The following is a 22,479-nucleotide window of genomic DNA, read 5'->3' on the forward strand; positions in this document are numbered from 1 at the left end:
TCCGGTGAGGGAGAAAAGAAACGAGGGACGGAGGGAATTCCAATATGGCTGCGCCCATGATGAATTGGCGGGAACAGGGGAACCTAACCTCACTTTCTTGGTTTCCCGCGTATTCAATATGGCTGCGCCCAGTTGGCGGGAACAGTAGAACATAACCTCAATTGTGAAATTGGCGGGAACAGGGTAACCTAACCTCACTTTCTTGGTTTCCCGCGTATTCAATATGGCTGCGCCCAGTTGGCGGGAACAGTAGAACATAACCTCAATTGTGAAATTGGCGGGAACAGGGGAACATAACCTCAAATGTAAAAAGGGCGGGAAAGTAAACCAAACAAGAGAAATAAAGACGAATCGTACCTTATTGTGTGATGCGGTGAGTTGATGTGGGCCTGGATGTGGTTTCGGAACATCCGCACTACGTAATAGTACCCAGGTTAAACATTATCCAGTATAAGAATCGGTCCAGAGAAACTGGTTAGACATCCTACGACTGGATAATGTCCCGTCCCTTTGGAATTTGGAATATAAATTTTGAATGTGAAGCCAATTGAATAATTAAGATAGAGGTAGAGAGAGATCTACCTGGGGAGATATATTGTGAATCTTCCCACAATCAGCTCACGGCACGTGGGGCATCTATCCCCCACTCTGTTGGAGCATGGACGGCAGAGTGTATGCCCACACAGTCGAAGAGCGATTGTTGGTAGATTCGCAAAGCAAACGGGGCAGGACACTTCGCGGGGTTGAGTGGCAGGGGTTGATCCGTTGGACGGCACAGCGGTGTTTCTACGTCGGGAGTCCTCCTCCATGCGGGTAGCTGTCTCGTATAGGAAATCCGCGAGAGGATGCTGTGCGGATTTCCTCCCAAGCGGCTGGAGCGGCGGCACGGAACTCCTCCTCGGGTGTCTCCGCACCATCCACCGTTCGCGGGTTTCCTCCCAAGCGGCTGGAGCGGCGGCACGGAACTCCTCCTCCTCGGGTCTCCGCACCATCCACCGTTCGGTGTCGTAGACGGCCCCCTCACTGATGCCCTGCACCCTGAGCGACTATACTCAGGGACCTTGACACCGCCCTCATTGCCTCCCATTGGGGATCTATGTCCTGTAACATAGGTAACGAATTAAACAGATGAAACACTACGTAGTGGCATGGATAATGTAGGGAATGAAACGTACTGCAGATGGTGAGAGGAGGGGTGGCGAGCCGGCAGCCACTTCCATGGATATGAGGGACTCCTGTGAGGTGGGGTCGGGGGAGAAACCAGAGTGGAAGGAGCCACTACTGATGGGCGAGACTGTTGGTGGAGTAGACTGATTCAACCTCCGATAGAACTGAGAGAGATCCTCAGAGGACTGTCTCCGGGTCGAGGGGTTGCGTCGGAACAGTCCCAAGAAGTACTCAACTGTCAACAAGAAAATATCCATTTTTTGATTCTGTAAACAGAGCGAAACCTGCAATATAATATGAATGCCCTATATACTAACCGAAATCGCCTCATCTGAGCTGGAATTAGATTCCTCCATCACCACCCTTTGAGTCGCCTCGTCGGGAAAAGTCGACGCCTCGGCTATAGCCCTATCGGCAGCAGCGATTAGACTCTCCTCAGAGATGTCAGAGGGGGAGAGTGATGTTTGGGTTAGCATCACCGGTCCACCCGAGAGTCGATGGTTGAGACTCATCCTAAAGCACAAGTGAATTAATACATGGCGGGTCCCGCCACCGGTTGCGGGACTTAGCAGACACGAATACTGCACGAATGGAAAATAGGATAACGGTAATCACCTCTTCAATACCGGCGCTTATGACATGCAGTCGTCGGCCGCGTCGAGTGGTCACCCATTGCCCAGACCTGAACATCCTCTGGATCTGAGCCTCGTACTCGTTCTGAAATAGAGTTCGATTATAGGGACTGCAGTAATGCGTAATTAGTACAATACAACGGTAACAATAGTGTACTGACCCTGGTCACCTCACGCTGAAGGACAGGAAGTGTAGCCCGATCATCACCATTATTCTGAAAAAGAGAAAAATAAAGTTAGAAAAGCTGCCCACACACCTAAGGAGTAAAAATTAGAGTATTGAAATGTGAGCTAACCATATTCAGATGGACTATAGACCCGCTATCCGTAGTTAAAGTATCGATCCCGGATAGCCCCGGGCACAGGGATCGGTTGACTCCTACGCAAACCGTTTGAAGTGGATGGTTGTTCCTAAAAAAAACACTTTACAAGTTAGAAACAGTGTTGAGGGACAACTCGATAGAACAATAAATAATCAAAACAATAATTACCTCGAGATCGTTGCCAGCCACCACCAACAGCAACATGGCGAAAACGGTAAAACTAGTTGCCACAGACATAGCAAAGCTATCACAGCAAGTGCAGCTGCAGCCGATGCACCGCGCTTTTATACGCGGACGCCTCTCCCCCCACCGAGGACTCGCACTTGCACCGCATTAACTGCAATTTGTGACCCACGTTTCCACACCACGGTAAGCCAGAATGGCTAGGCCGTAGGGGTCCCAGTGCGTTTTTGATTATAGTGAGTTTTCCCCAGTAGGCCTATTCTCACTCTTTCACTTTACTAATCACTTTACTCGGTGAAGCCTTTCAATGTGACCAGTATTTGTGTACAGCCCCAACCACCGCTGTACACGATAGCGATTCACTCCATTACAATGTATCGCTCCTCAACATATTTTTGTCTCCTGTAAGTTTCAATAGCCACTTTACTCGGTGAAGCCTTTCAATGTGACTCAAAAACTTACCGGAGAATTTTACATTTTTTAAATTTTTTTTATTTTTTTACAGCATCTAGAGCGAGGTACATACCCCTGGACTTACGGAGTTTAGGCCTGCCATAGAGGTATCTGTCACACACACACACACACACACAACTGCTCCCGGTCTTACGGAGTTTAGGCCTGCCGTAAGAGCAGTAAAGAGCCCCAGGACTTACAGGTTTTACGCCAGCCTTAGGAGCTTACCAATCATTCATTCACCCCCGCTCTAGAATTTTTCGTATCTAACCTACAGTCAAAAGTCACTTTACTCGGTGAAGCCTTTCAATGTGACCCGTCGGCGAGTCCTTTCAAGCCAACACGTCGGGATTCTCAACTAAATGCCGAACCCCTCCGCCCCTTTACTAATCACTCGCCGATACTAATAAGCGTTGGTATTGTGCAGCTGTTTGTTAAGGATCTCGAAAACGGCACTTTGCTGCAATCATTGCGCATTTCACATTGGGATCCTCGGTTGACGTATGTTGTGGCAACGAGCAAGCAAACCTGTGTGTTGTTTTACAGCTACACGGATTGCCGGCCTCCTCGCACACTATATCGTCCAGTTCACGGACATCACCGTGAAACTTTCTCAAGAACTCTGCCTTCTCCAACCCGCGCGTGTAAATCACGGCAAAGGGTTTGCATAGAGTGCGAAGTACATTAGCTCTGTAGGGATAATCACCCTCCTCCCAAGAAATCTTATGGTAGTTATCTTCAAGCCAGCGAGCTGTTGTACGATTTTTGGCGCTCAACCGTTCTCTAGGAAAAGGTGGTTTAAATATAATTTGACATTGAAAAGAGTTTCCCACGATTCGCGAGCTCTTTAAGAATAAAGGGTCTTTTATTGCCTTGAAATGCGTGAAATTCAACTACTGCCACATCCATTGGGCCAACGTTTGTACAAGGCCACTTCAAGAGCTAATTTATGAGCTGTGGAGCAGAGGAGTCCCTGACTATCTGCTTTTTGCAAATACGTCCTCCTCTACCAACCCTGATGCTAGTGCAGTGCGTGAATGGTAAACCGTACAGACTCTTCGATAATAAAATTGTCTCTGAGAGCAATGTACATCAGAGGAAGGCTGTTTGTAAACTGAGTCCATTCGGCCTCGTTAAGCGTTAAAGTATGCTCCCCGTCAAAGAGAAACACGTGCATACGACCGAAAACATTTGTGACCTTGATATCCTCCTTCCGTGTCCGATTTAATATAAAATTTGGTTTTATTCTCCAGAGCCAGGGTTATGGAATTGAAATGAGGAGTGATTTGATTGAACACATCGTGTGACCAATAAACGCATCCCTTTTTACCCTTAAAGAGAACCCCGAGAGAGTCACCCCGATTCTTAACAAACCCTACAATTACGCATTTTGAAAAGATCACTATCCAAAAAAGTAGACAGATCTAAGAAAAACCCCGGTTAAACGCATTGATAACGCTCTTTACGTTTTTGGAATCCGCGTGGGTTCCACGTCCATAGTCTGCGACCTTCCATCTCAACGTCTGACGTAAATTCTCAAATTTTACTTTTAGACAGGAGAATTTCGACCAATCAGAGGACGCGCTTATTCTGACCAATGAGATTTTTTAGCAGGTGGTTCTTCCCCCTCCACCTCCTCCTCCCATTCGTATGTGAAAGGATCTATCGAAAAAGAGACATAAATTTTGTCACAGTCCCTCACATCCCAGGCGTCGCCATGGGATGTTAAATTAGCACAGTTGATGGTTTTTAATTGTTTTCAATTTTCCGTCCTTCCACAAGGAAGCGTATACTCCGGCTTTGATACCCTTTTTATACCCTTTCAGCTTCACATCATCCTCTCTGCAAAATCTAACCCTAATTCTGTCAAAACCCGTCACATCATAAAACGCACTATTAGGTGTGAAATTAGCACAGTCGAGGTATTTACATGTTTTCTTTTCTCCGTCCTTCCACAAGGAAGTGTACACTCCGGCTTTTATACCCTGTCTATACCTATTTAGAGCCTGTTTAACAGGATTATCCTCATCATCCGTGTCGTAGGCCTCGGGCTCATCGTCTACCTCAAAACAAACCTCAATTTTGTTAAAGTCCTTAACATCATAAAAGTCGGTATAGGATGTACAATTAGTACACTCGAGGTATCCCAATAATTTCCCCTCTGCTTCGTCTTCCTTATAACTGAGAATGTATAACGCCATCGTTGCGAGAGTGTTCAACACTGGGTAGGTAATGTACGTCGGCTTCGGCGTAGGAGTCGCTCAATTTATACAATTACCCCACCCTAACAATTACCCCCACCCTAACAATTACCCCCACCCTAACAATTACCCCCACCCTAACAATACAGCCCCTGTGTTGCGGTATCACGGAAGGGTTCAAGTAGAACCTGTAATCTCGAAAGAAACGGATCGTTCATTTCAGCTAACTGATCCAAAATCGTAATCGATCCCCTAATGTATGAATCCATATAGTGACACTGACAAGTGTCAGGACCTGACGTAGCGTCGGGTCGTGCCCACGCGCATTCCTTGAAATGGCCGTATCTATAAGAGTCACTGGGCACTCTAACTGTAGGTCTAAAGCGAGCAAAGAGTCTTCGCATGCCCTCGACCTTGTAGAGTAGTTCGTTCTTTAATGTTAGGTATCGAGGTCGCCTCGACCGAGTCAGGCTCGTTTAGAAAACTGTTTAGCTTCTCCATGACACAGAATGAGACACATGTACAAAATTTAGCTACTTATAAGTGTTTACCCCACCACCGCTCCTACACCATCCGCTTAACGTTACCCGTGAGCAGAGTGTATGCCAGGTGTGAGTCATATAGTACTAAGCAGTAAGCCGCAGTGTTTGCAGCAATAGCGTTTTTAGTCTCAAACTCCAGACGCACGTCTACGGGGCCAGTTTTTATTGAATCATTCTGCTTGGAGCAGTCAATAACATAGAGAGGTACGTTACTTTTAAACGTGTTGAAATCAACTGTAGGGGCACCTTGTATCTGGTAGTATGAGCTCTGGAATCTGGTAAACATGTCGTAGAAAATGCGTAGGTCACCATGGATGTTATCGTACGGGAAGTACTGTGAATTCAGAAACAGTTTGATATTGAGTAGATCGCAGTGATCAAAGCTGGAAGCGTCTTTTTTCAAATTGTTCTTCCTTCCAGTCTGGAAACCTAAAATCACGTAACGAGGTTTTTCAATTTGGGTACTCGTTTTTATTGTCCAACTATGACGTGTTGTCAACGGCAAACTGGGGTACTCGTGAATTTCCCATGATCGAAACGGAAGGTGAATCAGTGTATCTTTCTCGACCATACGCAACAGCTTTAACCTGTGGCTGTCTGATATTGTAATGTAAGGAACCCTCCAGTACAAGTCAGTTATATCAAGATCAACAGTAGCAGCGTCAGCTGAAATTACAAGCATTGTTATCAGAGGCGGCTCTCAGAAGAACCAACTCTTGTTTACTGTTAACCACTACCTTTTTGTAATCTTCGAAAAATCCCATCAATGTCCTAACGGGAACGGCGTAATTGAAAAACTCTTTAACAGCGTCTGCGGAATTATTCGCCCCGAGCCACCCTCCGTTAGCCAGACTCATTTTTTCATTTTCCTTAAAAGATACCAGTCCTTTGATCGTCGTAGTTATGCCGACACTGCGTGTTTTATCGATTACTTGACCGTTCAACTCGTAACGAATCTCATCAAATAAATGTGCCATTGAGTTGTTCACTAGATTTACATTGCAAGCACTGCCGTCAGCTTTTTTAGCCTGCAGCGTCCCTTTAACATGTATGAAGCTTTCGAACGGTGCTGTGATTATGTCTTGCTGACTAATCGGTATTCTGATTTCATCGTTATTCTTAAACGTAGACGAGGCGTACGGTTTATGGGTATGAAATTCCCACCCCGTTACGACTTCATCGTACATTGCTCCGGACTCTATCGATAGAAGCGCCATACTTAAAGCCTAGAGACTTTAGAAACTTTATGTTCTTTGATGTTAACGCTGCCACCTTTCGGTGATTACTGACCAGTGTGTGGCTCGGCAACTCTCTAAATACTAGACCCATTATTGTTTTCTTATATGCAAGCGTAGTAGTGAGACTATCTCGTTACGGAAATTAATCAATCTGCCGTCCTGGTCCTTGAGTGTTACGGAAATGTTGTTCACTCTACGAACGTTCACCGGTTAAATAGATTACATTGGCGGGTTTCTCAACTATTTTATAGCCTGGGGCCACTTCAGGATAGAACTCATGCAGCAGCGTGTCCCTCTACACCGTTTTGAAAGGGATCCTCGTGCGATATTGCATTCAACGCGTATAGTATTTACATTCATTATGTTTATGGGGACATCGGATGTGTGTACCCTGCCTGGCTCAAGTGGTTTTTTACTGAACCCTAGTAGGGGAGCGATTGTCTGTTCTCTGTCAAAGTGTATGATTTTATTACAAGTGATTTCGGATTTTAGCGTATTATTGGTTTCCTTTCAGACTAAATGTCACATCCGCGCCTAAATGGGATTTGGATGTATTCTTCGATATTTTCAATTTCGTACGACCCCTCTGCTATCTTGATTTGTTTATTGTCACCGTAATAAAACATATCGTTTATTCCCGTTTCAATATTTGGAATCGTATAGTATGTGGAGAGGTCAACTAGACCGATTTCGTAATCACCATCGCTCACGTCCATTGGAGGAAATACCTCGCATGATACCTGTGGAGCAGGGACCACTAAGTGGAAAACATTACTGCTGAGAAACTTTAAACACAAGTGTCCGCAGACTACTGAGCCCTCACTCTGTCTTCTCTCGTAATTATACCGTACGTTAACGTCTGGTCCTAGGTATGATATAAGCTCTATTGGTGGTCTTAGGTTACCAAAACTGTCAAAGTAGTATACCCTGTTACCTAACTTCCTGTAACACACCCAATGTGTACCTTCACCGGCCGAGTTATCCAGATTAATTATGGCCGATTCATACGATCGTGGGCGTTTGGTGTAGAGCGTCTCTCATATAAACTCCACGGAAATTCGGAATATTTAAGTAGTTTCGCGTAGTGTACTAGCTCGTAATTTGATAACGGTTTTACTGGGTATCGACGTTTTTTTTTTATTGCAAACACCTCTCTCTTCTTTCTTACCCCACCGCCTCTCTTTGGATACGGCTTGAGGGGTACCATACCCTGACCTTTACGTTTGGGCTTCCCTCGCTTGCTCTTCCGCCTCTTCCCTCCACCGAGGGCTGTTTTGGTCTTCATGGCTCCTGTTACAGCTAAGGCTGCGGCTCTTTCCCCAATACTTGCGTCTGCCGATTTGACTCTTTCCCAGGCTCTTTTGGCTAATTCTTTGTCGGCTTCTCTTCGGTGTTCGGAATCCCTGTATTTTGAGTACGCTATATCGTGATTTTTACAATATTCGTCCAAGGGATTTATACCCTTATCACCCCTTGCCAATCTCACCCCTAATTTCGTACCTGGACCACAGTATCGGTACCCACCAGGTAAATGGAGTTCGACAGGTTAGAGCGTCAATTGCACGGTTCAAAAAGATTTTCCAGCGACCGATCCGGCGTTTTGCAAAGCGCTCGAAACCAGACCTCTTCCTCGCTTGACGGTTCGTTTCAATCTGTTTGGCTTTACTTTGTGCTTTCCCATTTTATTCCCTTATATACCGTAATACGTTATAGAGTTGCCTGAGCAGGGTCTCCCCTAACACATGTGATCTGCAGTACGTCAAAAGATATCCGCCTCGGATCTTGTAACCACTCCTGTAAACTCGTCGTACTCCAGAACGTGACTGTCTGTTATAAAGTACAGACGGCCATTTATATATCTGAAACCTCCTCTAATTCCATCAGGGACTCCTGGCAACACGCTACTGGTCATACCCAACATAGTGCCTCTGAGAGTGCATTCGTTAAGTTCTACAACAAATTTGGTCATCGGTAAAAATAAAGGTCCTACCTGTATTACTGTTCAACGCTGCGTTCACTTTATTTATTCTGGAGTGTAAGATTGTATCAATTCTTTTCTGTCTTAAAAGTACGAGTGACGGATACTCAATAATGTACAATGTCTTGTCCACAATCAAAGCCACCTCTCCGTTCGGTCTTTGGTACACAGCCGAAATGTTTGTAAAAGTCTGACGGTAATAAAAACGGCAAACCAATCGGTGATTATTAGAGGATTGGTAAACTCCTCACGTGTTCTAAGCGCGTGATTCAGACTCAGAGCCCATACATACTTGCCGTAAAATGCGTACAATCTATTTTTTACAATCAAAAATGCATTGATTCTATGTCTCAATGTTACAAATGTCCAACTCTGTAGGTATTGTAGGGGACGTAGAGGTTGACGTGGGTGTGGTGGTACTGGTAGTAGTGGTAGTCGTGCTCGAGGTTGTTGTAGATGTTGTAGTAGTAGTGGTGGACGTGTATGGAGGAACAGGTGGTCCGTAAATATACTGTATTGCCATTTGATCATCTCTGTCTAAATCAAATTGGTAAAGATTTGAAATACCATGTGGTACAAAATAAAAAGGATACATTATAGACGACGAAAGTGATGAATGTTGCAAACCTAGAGCGTGTCCAATTTCGTGTACTAGAACCAAAAAGAATGAAACTTTTCCAGGTGCAGGTAGATCCATTGTATAATCCCAATCTTCGTCACCGTCCATATGAATATCTGTCTGGTTCATCCCCAATATAGGGAGAAAGGCGTGACCCCACTAAACCACCCCCTACCATCAAACACTCTACTGCAATTTTTCCGTAGATAATACGAAAGATGTTTCCTGGAGCGATACTTAAAATGATTGTGGGGTTTATAGGGTTCCGCCGGAAGTCAGGTTGGAATGTCTTGAGAATAGGGCGAACGCATCCGACATAGTTGGTCATACTGATAATTACTACCGTACATAAACCAGGATAATATCGTTTTTTTTTCCGCCATCCGTAGTTTGGGTTTGCAGTGAAAAGACGCTATTAATTCGTCCGAATATGCCCGCATCTGGGCTGGTTCATTAAGTTAGTCGTCTCCTCATTTACATTATCCGGTCACATTCAAGCCGAACGTCTCCTGAAACCTAATGACCGCCTGTGTAATGTCTGTGGATAGCTCTGAGGTATTAGTATTCGAGATAGCCGTATCTCTCCAAGTTACAACAAAGTTTCATTAGCAGCTATCAGAGGAGCTACACATAGAATAAATACCAAGAACCCTCATCTCGCCAGGTTCCAAAGTAAACTGGCGGTAAAAATGTCAGCTGCTCACATATAAATAAAACCATCACGGTTTCGATCTCACCCTGCTCACTGGGTCTTTAAAGTATGGGTCGACAATGTTGAACCTAATCCACTCGTCTTTATCGGTTAGGTGTTATAGCGTCTAGCGTCGGAGCCAGTAGTTTTGTACATACCGTAAAAGACTTCACTCACCACTCTCACCAGATAATTAACAGACACAGCGTCACTCATGTCGACAGGGGTTCGCCACACAAGTTTCAATCTTTTATTCCTACAATTCCACGTGTCACCGTCGAGTACTCGGAGTGTTCATCTTTTAAGGTATCTCTCTATTTAACAGCATCTCCGTCATACAGCGGGAGGGAAGCTACTTGACTTAATCGTTTTTAACGTCCAGAATAACCATTTTATCCCTTATCCGCTAAATCCGGTGTTTCTTTCCTCCTTCACATAATTTACAGTGCAAGCCGTCGGTACCTTCCTTTAGGTTCGCAGCAAGCATTACGAAACTCTGTTAATTATTAAAGATAAACTGTTCCGTCCGCTAATACTTTTTAGTAGGCAGGCAATAGATTTTTGGACACTGAGAGAGTGTAACGGCATCGTTTGTGGTACCTTCTGACCATCGGCATTACATTCACTAGTCTCCTCTTTTTAAAGCGTCGATCGTCGTCCCTTGTCTATCGCCAGGCGTTTTTTTTCATTTCAGTTTCCTGGTTCAAAGAGTCTGTAGGTTTACATCCGTCGCCAGCGAGAAGAGGATCAGGCCATCTTGTCCCGAGTCTTTTGTTATCACATTCCCTAGACTTTACCATCACTACTGCTTTTATAGAGTGTTCGTTTTAAGATATTTTAAGGCGTACACTGCATCTGTATCCCCAGTGGGGAATCACCTTATCATGCGCGAACCTGTAGTTGTCAAATACCTGTCTGTAATCATTTGCTGTTCGTGTCCTTATAGGGGGTACCTCCCTAGCAAGACGGACGAAGAGTTTCAGAGCAAATCGGTCCAGAGGTAGGTGCATCAACCTAGTGTTGCCTAATTCTGTTACCTTTAGCGTCCATCACATTTTTTCTTTGGATACAGAGCGAAAAACGTCAGGACCAGCCAGTCTTCGAGGACTGCGCTATCCCACATTATTTTTCAAGGGTCTGCAGGTTTATAGCGTCTAGACTGTGCTGGGGCGTCTCCGTTCGGCCACGTTTAACATAACCGACTTGCCCTTGGAATATCGTAGTTGCCGTCGACTGTGAGACCTGTAATCCTTGTCCAGGCGGACCTCTCTCTTTACTTCCTGTCACCGGACCGTATGACCAAACTTGTCAAACACTCATGTGTGGTGCAAGTGATGAAAGACTCCTCCTGTACATTGCTCTGTTATAAATATCTGCTTTATCCCAGTCAATATATTGTGTTTTCTATCAACATCTAAGACGCCGTGGAAGCGTGCTGGAGGTACGGTAGTAATGTGTGTATCTTATTGATCCAGTGACAATAGGTTGAACTTGCTAGACGTTCTTTATAACTTCTTCATTTTGTAATTTTGTTAAGCTGTTTTATTTGATTCTGCTGAATAAGCGCTTGAATTCTGAAGGATTGCAATTTGCGAGTACAGTCTTCTTGTACATCTTTTCTTTATCTTTTGGTTTTACAGTATTCGTTAAACTCTCTGAATTGTCTTGCTTCTTCACAGAATTGTGGCCTCGGACCAAAAACTTATTGACAGGTCATCTCATCAATTTGTTCTGATGATCTCGCGTTACCACTCACCTTGATATAGGTCTTTGATTCTTTGAGTTCTTCGATAATGTTTATTATTTCGTTTCCTATGTACCGTGTTACCGGGTCCTCTGCTTGAGGACACGAGGGAGTCTGAGTCTGTTAACACAGTTTCGTTTGGGTCATCATAGTTAGGATAGGGTTCTGGTGCTCACTACATCCTTATACCCGCTACCGGCTCTTTGGGAAGTGGAGTTTGAGAAATAATGACTTGTGTATTTCGTTGAAGCGTTACGGTTCACGTGATTTTTATAATTGTAACTTCTCTTGTGAGCAAGACGGACAGTTGTCAATATATCCTTGTAAGCTCTCATATCGTTAACGTTTGTAACGTTTGTCATCAGGCAGAACGCATTAAAAAGCTAATTTCAAAATAAACGTCCCTGTGTAGGGGTCTGTAGGACCCGTTCACCTACGAGTATGCTACCGTCATCTCCAAATGTTAACTTTTTATCTCCTACCCATTAGCGTATTGTTGTCGTAGGCGTTGGTCCGTTACGTCTATGGTCGATCTTACTATACGTTTTACCTGAACATATGCCCTTCATCATACTTGTCATGTACATTATGGTTTTAGTGGCAATGTGAGAACGTGTTTGTTCTGTATCCATGCAGATGGCTGCTGTGAGTTGTCCTTTTTTCGTGCTGAGTATATATCCACTGAGTCTGGTTGGTGACGACGGTCCTGCTTCAAGAGCACATCATCGTCCTGCAGGATACGCAGGGTGTTTTGGGGGTTGACATAACGTCCGGGGTGAACCTGTTACGGCTGCCTCATCTTCATTTTTCCTCTTCTTCTTCTTGCTTTGGTTCTGTTTTTCGGTTTCACGTTTTTACAGATCTGTTGTTTTTTTGTAAACTCTGACAGGATAGGTTTGTACTGTTTTTCTAGGAAATACGTCTGTGGCCACTGAGTTCTTCCCTTCTCTGAACTGTGTTTTATACTTTTGCTTTATAGACTTTCCTCAAACGAGTTATATGAGAGTAAAGGTCCTTTCTCGCGTCCTGTTGAAAAGCCATGTTTTAAACATGGACAATGTGTGACTCGGTTTTAGTACTTTTTAATTACTAACTTATTCTTTATGGCAGTTTCAACCCTGTTCTTTAAGAGAGAGGGGCTCGTTTTTTATGCTTTCTTAGAAAGGTACGACCTGCTTTAGTGGACACCCAACGGTACCTAGCCCTCTTAGGGTTAAAACTGTTCTCGGTATCTGTTAACAGGTCTATCAGTCGGTCCCTGAACACAAAGGGTCCTTTTCCCAATCCGTCTCTCCACTGGGGTATCTCAGCTACAGTATACTTGTCCACTCTCCACAGTGCTTTCCATATATTGTTTCAGATGCTCTATAGGGTTTCTGGTTCACCTACTGTGTATGTTCTATGTGAATCATGTAAGAGTTGAGTAACCAGAATTTCACTTGGATTAGCTCCTGTAAAACTCCTCCAAGCCTCAAAACTGTTTGGTATTTGTAATTTGAGTAAGTCCCGTCACGCACGGTGTTATTCCGACACTTAATCGACAGTACATTGGAACGGTCGGGTAAGCCAAATTAGAGAAATTCTGTCGTAAAACATGACTTTGGACAAAGATTGTTGTTTACACCTGCAGCAAAATCTTTCATTCCTTTGACCCTCGCGGGTTAAAACCAGTATGGGACGGAGGGCGCCTGCCGTAACCCTACGTTTGTAGCTAATGTTCAATGTAGCACTTTGAAGCTAGAGCCACGATTGTTGAGATTTTGAAAACCAGGGTTCCTGATTGCTTGGTTTGCGTCTCTCTGTAATGAGAATACCCAGCGAGCTGCATGCGCGTATTGTTACACCCGTCACTGGAGCATCCTTATACAGGTCTGCGCAAAGTTTACACTACCATGAGCGTTTCTCAAAACGGTACGATTTGACCGAATTGATCGGAGGGAAGAAACGGTCTGAATTCTGGGATAACATGTTCTGTGGTGGAGTTTCTTTCCGATACTATTTAGCATGTCTCGTTGGTGACACCACGAGTTCGAGCCGGGGTACCCCTTTGTTTTGACTTCTTTTCAACAAATTATCCCATATATCGCGATGTGTAGCAGAAACCGTTCGCTCGCTTGCTGATTTCATTAACAAGATTACGGGTGGTAGACTAGCACTGTATCATCGCCTATCACGCTTATGTCTCCAGCACCTTCCTATTGGAAGTGAAAAACCAATTGTGGTTCCGAGTACTGCTACAGTAATTACCGCAAAACTTTTTCTATATCGGCATAGGACCAGGTGCACAGGTTTGAAATGGGACTTTGTTGGATCTCTGGATTGAGTAACACCTCTGAGGTCATTGTAGTGGTATATCCTTACCATCATAGATTCTTGAATGAAAAAAACTATCGATTCCGATACGATTACGCTGCCTTTATCAATGTCACAGTCCTTTGATATGACCGCAGGAAGCCAGAGTGTATCTTTTCCACGCCAATGAGCACCCACACATTTGTTTAACTTTCAAAGGGTCTATTTCGGTATTGACGTGGTCACTGTATGCATGGTGAAGGTTTGTTTCGTTGCTTGTTTGAATAGTACGATTAAAGTTGCATTGTCTCTAACGAGCTGTATTGGGTTATATGGGCGGTTAGAGTCTTGACTAGGCTAGGTAGGATGTGGTCAATTATTCTTGTGTCTTAACCATGGTGAAGTAGTTTCGTATATTGTTATTGTTTCTTCACAGGCTATTGTCGTTCCTCGAATATCAGTTATGAATTCTGTTTTAGCCTCACTCGGGTGTATGACGATGCATTGTCATCATTACGCGTAGGTATCCGATCTCTTTCGGCCATTAATCTTGGATAGTAATGGTACTTGGTGGTTTGGTGTTAGAGTGAGAGTGATTTTGATAACACGTAAACATTTTCAACATCTCAAACCGTTTGGATCTACCTACAAATCAGGGTTTAAACAGTACGTTCGTTTTAAACCGCAATTGGACGGTCCAACATTAATCCGCGAATCGTGTTTCCAGGTAGCACGAGGACCGTTTTTATTTGTACGTTCATACCACCACCTAGCAAACTCGTCAAAGTTTTCACTAATTGGTAATTTCCACAGATTGACTAATCAAGTCTTCATTGTCGAAGATATAAACTAAGTTGCACATTATATGACAGTGAGGTTATATAAAGTACCAGATGCTTGAACTGGTAGGCCCTCCTTGGACGTTGGAGCGCACAGCTGCATCCGTCCTTCCCACGCAGCGGGCTGGTGCCATGCTGCATCATGTCCCACGACTGCCAGGTGCAGTCACGCTCAGTGTGTGGTGATGTCATAGCTTGCTCACCCATGTGTCACTGTTTTTATTTCGAAACCCCTTGCATCTAAAAGTACTTTGTCTCCTTTTCGCCTCAACACTTTCTCAACTATATATTTACATTACCAGTTTTTTTGGGACCTGAGGGAGTTCTTGTTCATAAAACCCACCTTTTAATACTTCACCATTAGAGTTTTGCTAGACATGTACGTTCTAAGGGTTTCTGTAGGTTTATATTGCATATACTGTTGAAAATACTTCATTTGTCAGTTAGGCAGATAAACTTTTTTAAAACTCCTTTGTATTTGCTAATCTTACCTTATCGTTTAGCTTGAATTTAGTGATTTTCAATTTTTTGTTTTCTTTTTGTGGTTTGTTTAAAATCGGTCAAGGATTTGTTTTTACGTGTTTCTGTTAAAAGTCCCTTTTGGTTTCCATACGATTGTTCTAGTGGGACATTATTATTGTAATTCCTTGACTATTCCAGAGCGAATACTGAACCATTCGTAACTTCCACGTGTCGTGATTTTTTCTATACATTTTCTCTTTTAATGTTCTGTTTAGAGCTCTAACAATAGCGCTTTTCAGATTGGTGGTGGTCGAGCTAAAGGTTTATTTTTATATTTGTCCATTAGCTTTTTGACGTGAGTGTTTGTTCCACTCGCTCTACCCTGATCAGTTGAAGGTTTTTTCATCTTGTGTTTAGACAGTATAGGTTCTAGTGCATGCGCGACTTTGCACGGTCGTGTTTTTTAAAGAAGGCAAACGCACCAGGTTTATAAAGCTGTTTATCATTGTCAATAGTTTACTTGTACCCTTTGTGCCACTTGAATACGGGCTTCATTTTTTCCCTCTACTAGGTCAGCCTGGTATAGATCATCGAGTCCCTTCAGCGTAACCTGCGTCTGGGATCGTTTTTTCCTAGCCGGTTTGTGCAGTTTTTTCGCTATAAGCGTCCATTTTGTAAATTGAAGAAAAAAATCTGTTATACCGGTATTTATATTAGTCTAAGTGGTGTGGTTTGGGAACACCCACCAGTCGAACACTAGCATGCTCGCTGCCCAGGTTAAAAGTATTTTGTTTTTGTGGGCCAGTCCAGAAGTAACTTGTTGTCGCCACGGTGACCAAATACTGTTCCATCCCTTGGGTTGCTTAGACAATGGAATTAATCGCACATGCAACGCCCGGTCCTATAGTAAAAGAGCCGATTGTTACAACGATGTGCCTCCACATCAACACGCATTGTGTAAACTGTATCCCTTTCCGTGAAGTCATACGCGGTCGACGATTCTTTTTGCCAAACAGCTGAATCGGTCTCGAGCAACACATATGACAAAGTCTGCTTAGTCGCGTCCGTCGGTAAACTTCTTTCTTTCTGACTACAATACAAAGCAGCATTCGCGATGTTTAGATTATTTTCCCCCGACGGCATGGATTCGGGGATTGGATATATAGTAAGAAAGCGAATAGGATGTTGGGGCCTAATTTGCGAGACAAAGGTCTAGAGGCTCTTTGGGTTCCACGCATGATTGAGAATGAAGTGCTTCCCCCACACCACCACTTGCTCCACGGTTATCCCCTCCCACCACCGATCCCCACTTGAGACCTCACACTTTGCCAAAGATAAGTGTTTGTTACACAGTATTTACACTTGATACAGTAATTATCAAGACACTATATACCTTTGTAATCTGCCATGGCTGATCGGTCATCACTATCTCACATCTCATTCACCCTCGATCCAAGGAATTAAGGGGTTTAGTCACCTTAAGGATCACATTCACACCCCCGAAGGCCACGAACCCTCGCGGCACATTCACGGAAGAGTACATCTATGGGTTTTAGCCCGCCTCGTGTGCCACCACACAATTCACACATGATCCAAGGAGATTATGGAGTTTAGGCCACCTGAAGGATCGCAACCCACTCCTTCGGGACTCAGAGCCCATACCACACCACTCAGGCTGTTTGGGTCTGCGAGGGCCGGTAGCAAGCACAGTGACAGGAAGGTGATTTTGGTCTTGGACGCTGTGTGGTAGTGGGTGTACACGGTTTGCGAGGAGAGCGTTCGTCTCGGCGTGATGGCGGGAGAAGCTGCATTTACTCGAGCTATCGCGGGAGAATGATTAAGAGGAGAGGGGGAAAAGTATTGACCTACGAAGGGGTTATTGTTAGTCAGGTGTCTGTTGTTTAGAAGAGTGAAGGAGGCTATTTTACTACCCACTGTGAGTATACTACAATATCTAATATTTAGAAACTTTACTATAGCCCATACGGTAGTGTCTCATATCCTCCTTTCCCCCGCTTAGCTTAGGACGGGTTTAAAAATTTTAAATAGTTTAGTCTCTTCTACGGTAACTATGTTTTGTCTTTTGACCGTCTAATACGTTCTGCTGTCTATTTCTAGAGTTGATCCGTTTCACTAAGCCCCATTTCTTATTAATTTTTTCAAAAAAAATTTAGAGTTTATAGTTTTTTAAATTTTAGAGTGAGCCCTTAAATTTTACAGACTTCAACTAACGAATTTTTTTTTTGAGACCAAACATAAGATTAGGCATAGGTTTTAGGCCACCAGAAAAAGAATTCTACAATGTATGACCCGGGACCGTAGTCGACCAACTCATCGGTCATCTCCCGGAGGTAGTCACCGGTAGGAACTTTATACATGCCGTTTTTTATGTATGTACAGTTACACTGTCTGTGTAGTAGTAACTGGACTTGAGATTGTAGCTGTTCAGTGTTCATACAGTTTTAACCCTCGCGTGAGATGACGATGTGGTAAAAGCGGCCAAGACGACGTTGACGTTCTGAGGGACTCGCTAACCTTTCTTCTAGTGTTTTGCCAATTTACGAGGAGAAATCTTCGTTAATTTCTTGAACCGTATTTATTGTGTCCCCCGGGATGGTTAGTAGTTTGAAAAATGTGTCGGGTGTATGTATTATCGATGTCTTTGTCTGGTTCTCACTCTGTCCGAATTTTCCCCCCAAAAGCATTTAGCATTAATTTTGCTAGGGAGCGAAGGTCCCGCGTTCCTTTTCAATTTTGTTTGGTCAAGGTCTGATACCTTCATGTCAAATATTTTTTAATGTACGTTTCTTTGTCCTTGATCAGTGAGGACACCAGGAAGGGTTAGCCCGATGCCTCCTGCTTGATTTTTAAAAATTTAATTACAAACGTCTGTTGAGAGTCCGCCATCCTCATAGGTCCCATACCTAGTATTCCCATAATTCGTACATTCTCTAAAATTGGTATAGCCTTTTTCTAAAAAACCGTCTTTTCTAATTTCTTGCATCGTCCATGTCCCTGTCCAATGCTCTCCGCTTCCGTGGTTGTGGGCACTGTCACACCCGTGTACATGTCCTCCCCAACCTGTCTATATAAAACAAACATTAATTTATGTTCATGCGTGTAGGGGAGAACGGGTGATACAAACTTTAGCGGAGGCAGGCATACTTTACATTTAAGAAGGACCTTCAGCCGATGCCCTCGCCCCCTACATCTTTGTCACCCACCATAGATTTTAGGAGTGAGATTATACGTTACATTTTAAATTAATTACAAAAGGATAGGAGAGACCATACGTCACAACTGTATAGACTCCCCCTCTGCACACTTGTGGTATGTTCTGGCGTTGCCTGTTCTACCCACAAAGAAGGCGTCTCTTGGATAAGAGGGTGAGCGTTTGTTGTTAGTATTGGGTTTTAATGAATTTAGAATGCCAATCTGAGGATCTTTTTAATTTATTTAAATTCACACTCCCCACATCTCGATAACTTCATATCCGGAACTTTCTGGAGTTTACGTATTTTGGATTTGGGTCCTTTCGTACCTCAGATGCAAAGAGTCTGATGGGATCATCTGATAAGGGACCTTCCTTCTACTTGTAACATTCTAGGGCCACCGTGGAAATAACCACCCTGAAATTCATACACGCGTTCACGTCGAAACGTTCTCCTTTCATACCGGCCATTTTGATTCTCTTTCCCGCCCTGTTTGCCTGTGTCGATCGCATGTAGCACTGGTTTTGGGGCCTTGAAATCTTTACGTTTTTTACAAAAAACTTCCCCGCACCGTTTTTCGATTTACGCGTTTCGAAAAGGGTTTTGAAAAATGTTTCATTTATTAACAGATTTACCCCGTTCACCCTTGAGCCCAAACATTTTTGATTTTTTAGATTATTTACAATTTGACAAAACTATTCCTCCATGCCCTCTTTACAGGGGGGGAGAAACTGTCTAACCCCAGGACAGATTTTTTTAGCATCTTGATAACCTTTTGGTGAAAGGACATGCACGCCTCAAAATAGATTTTTAAAGCAAAGGCGCAGGAGGGATTATCACAATTTGTAGTGTTTTTGAACAGAGGTTAAATTTTATACAGAGCACTTTCATTTTTACCGTTAAAATACACGTCCCTACCCTTATGTTTATTTGTAAATGTAATATTAATTTTTTGGGTCCCTTTTAAAATTTTGAAAGTTCGTGGACCCCCGCTCCGTTCAGAAATTTTGGGGCCCCCGGCTTTGGTCATAAATTTTTGGGCTCTAAGAGTTTGTCGCTTACCCTTGTCCTGCCTTATTGCTTTGAACTGGGGATATTTTTGGGTGGGCTTTTGCCCCACTATACCCGGGGGCAGACACAGATTGCCACATTTTCTATCGATACAATACTGTTCGTGCTTTACATTCTTCTGAAAATTATTTGTACAAGCCGGGTCTTCTGGAACACCACTACCAACAGGGGGAAATTGACACGCGTACATTTGCTTTGAACGATCGGGAGATTTTTCGAGTCCCGTTTCTTTTTAATTATCCCCCCGAAAATTTCAAAAAAGGGCATCGTCTTTGACCTGACACTGGTCGAAAAGCCACGTACCCGGATCTTTATTTTTAAATTTAGACTATGAATTTTAAAACCGAGGTAGTCCGAATCAGTGCAAATTTTCTTTCATTCATTTACAATTTTAAAAATCCCGTCCTTAGCCCCCAAACGATTTCATTAAAGTTTTTAGGGGCGGGATTGAATTTAAAGGTGGTCTTAGTACCGATACCCTATTTTTTTTTATTAAGCTCGTTTTTACCCAGCGTTTTTCAGGATCCAAATCCTATCCCTATTAAAAGGTTTAGAATCTACTTTAAAATTTTTTGTAAACATGTTTACAATATGTATTAAGAAACGTTTACGTTAGAAAGCAACTAAAAATTTAAAAGTTAACTGCTACTAGTAACGAAATTTTTATTTAGATTAAGAAAAATAATTACAAGAATAGTATTAACGGTAATTGAAATAAGATTAGTAAAAATAAAAATTTTTAAAGTATTAATTAATTTTTTTACTCGAGTAATATCAAAAGATCGTAATTGTTTAAAAAATTGTGTAAAAAACAAGCGACACACGTCCTTCTCCCCTGAAACCTCCCGCAAAGGCTACGGGAGAGAGAGGAAGGATGCCGGCCTCTCGGTTCCACCAATCAGAGCGCTTAGATACATTTACATCCAAACAAGGGCGCGCTTATTCCAGCCAGTGGGGAAGCCGGAATTTTTTGTTCAAAACTCAACTCAGGGCTATTTATGTTACAAATTCCCTGTGACGTCACCCCCCACAATTGCTATCTTTTCGGGGGGTGAAATGCCAATTGGATTTGTTTTAAATAGTATAATAAATTAGTTTTTACCCAAAAAAGTTTTTTTTAAACTCCCGGAACCCCCACTCAGCTCTAAAACATCACACAATAATACGATTGCTTTAAATTTTTTCCCTTTTTAGTTTACTTTTTCCCCCCTTTTTTCATTTGAGGGTTTTGTTCCCCGTTCCCCCCAATTTCACAATTGGGTTATGTTCTATGTTCCCGCCAACTGGGGGCAGCCAATTGAAAAAGCGGGAAAAACCCAAAAAAGTGAGGTTTGGGTTTCCCTGTTCCGCCAATTTTAAATTGAGGTTTGTTTACTGTTCCCGCCAATGGGGGCAGCCATATTGAATACCGGAAACCAAAAAAGTAGGTTAGGTTCCCCTGTTCCCGCCAATTCATCATGGGGACCATATTTGGGAATTTCCTCCGTCCCCCGCCCCCACCGGACCAACAAATCACCCCTTTTACCGAAAAAAAAACCCGATTTTTCACCCCAAAATCACCGATTTTAAGAAAAAACACAGGGTTTTACACCCCAAAAACCCCCAAAAAACTAGGGTAAGATGTGAGCAGGGGAAATTTTTCCCGCACATGAGGGGGAAATTTCTCCCACACCACTATTTTTTGACACGTTTACTGGGGGCCGCCTCTTGGATCACTGACCCCCCCTTTGACCAAACAAGCCGGGGCTAGATGGGCGAGGTCTCTACTGCCGGTAACGGTTTTGACGTACATACAACCAGTGTAGTTATCGCAATCTGTAATTTTTTTTCAAAGAAAAAAATGAAATGCACTCCCAAAGAATTTCGTAAAAAAAAATATAATACACGGTTGCGTCAAGAATTCTAATACTGTCGTACCCCCCCCCACCCCCCCCCCCCCCCACCCCCCCCCCCCCCCACCCCCCCCCCCCCCCACCCCCCCCCCCCCCCACCCCCCCCCCCCCCCACCCCCCCCCCATAAAGGAAAAAAAAATACCTAGAGATTATGAAATTAAAATGCATTTTTTCAGGAAAACTAACATTATTTGTGCACAATAATATTTATTTATACATTTATTTATTTATGTGTACATTCAATTCATTTATTTATGAGTAATTAATTTTGGTAATTAGTGTTATATTGTTAATTTTTTTCTGAATACAATTATGAGGTTAGAAAAAAAAAAATTAAAAGAAGGTGGCGTTGGTACATGAGGTAATTTATTGCACTACACCACACTGCAAAGTATGTCACCTCGCACTTACCACATGTGAGGTATGTGCTTGCGCAGGCCTGCCATTCAATAATTCCAATAACTAGCTGCTCCCAAATGAGGTACAAGTAAATTAACTGTAACTTGAATATTATGATTAAAACATCGCAAGACGTTTTGTAAAGGTGCTATAGTTCCACTAAAATTTGAAATAAGATTTGATTTTCTGTCATATTTGAAAAACTTGTCCTACCTTTAAAATGACAGAAACAAGTTTACAAGAAGATTTTTTTGCAGATAAACAGATATTTTAAACAATCAAAAAATGGATTTAACAGGATGCAAGCAAAAAATATGTTGTTCGAAAAGTACGGCAGTTCGGAATTTATAGGGCAAAAATAAATTAAGATCTCTTTTTGAAAGTTCAGGAGTGGGAAGTTATCTGTGGTGCGCCACATGGGGTCGGGTCAGAGACAGCCGTGATATCCAGCACAAATTTTGGTTGTAAGCAGGAAGTAAAGACAAGACAAATTACAAGATTGTAACATTGAAGTTAAGTAAGTGCCAGGTCCAATCAATT

At 43.1% G+C, this 22,479-nt stretch overlaps 1 protein-coding gene across 1 annotated transcript in view; it reads right to left on the reverse strand.

The window, feature by feature from the left end:
- LOC124360541 overlaps window positions 1–22,479 on the reverse strand; it is a 342,600-nt gene that overhangs the window by 269,373 nt on the left and 50,748 nt on the right. The gene's annotated exons all lie outside the window — the stretch shown is intronic.

Source organism: Homalodisca vitripennis, chromosome 4 (assembly GCF_021130785.1).
Source record: "Homalodisca vitripennis isolate AUS2020 chromosome 4, UT_GWSS_2.1, whole genome shotgun sequence".
NCBI lineage: Eukaryota > Metazoa > Arthropoda > Insecta > Hemiptera > Cicadellidae > Homalodisca > Homalodisca vitripennis.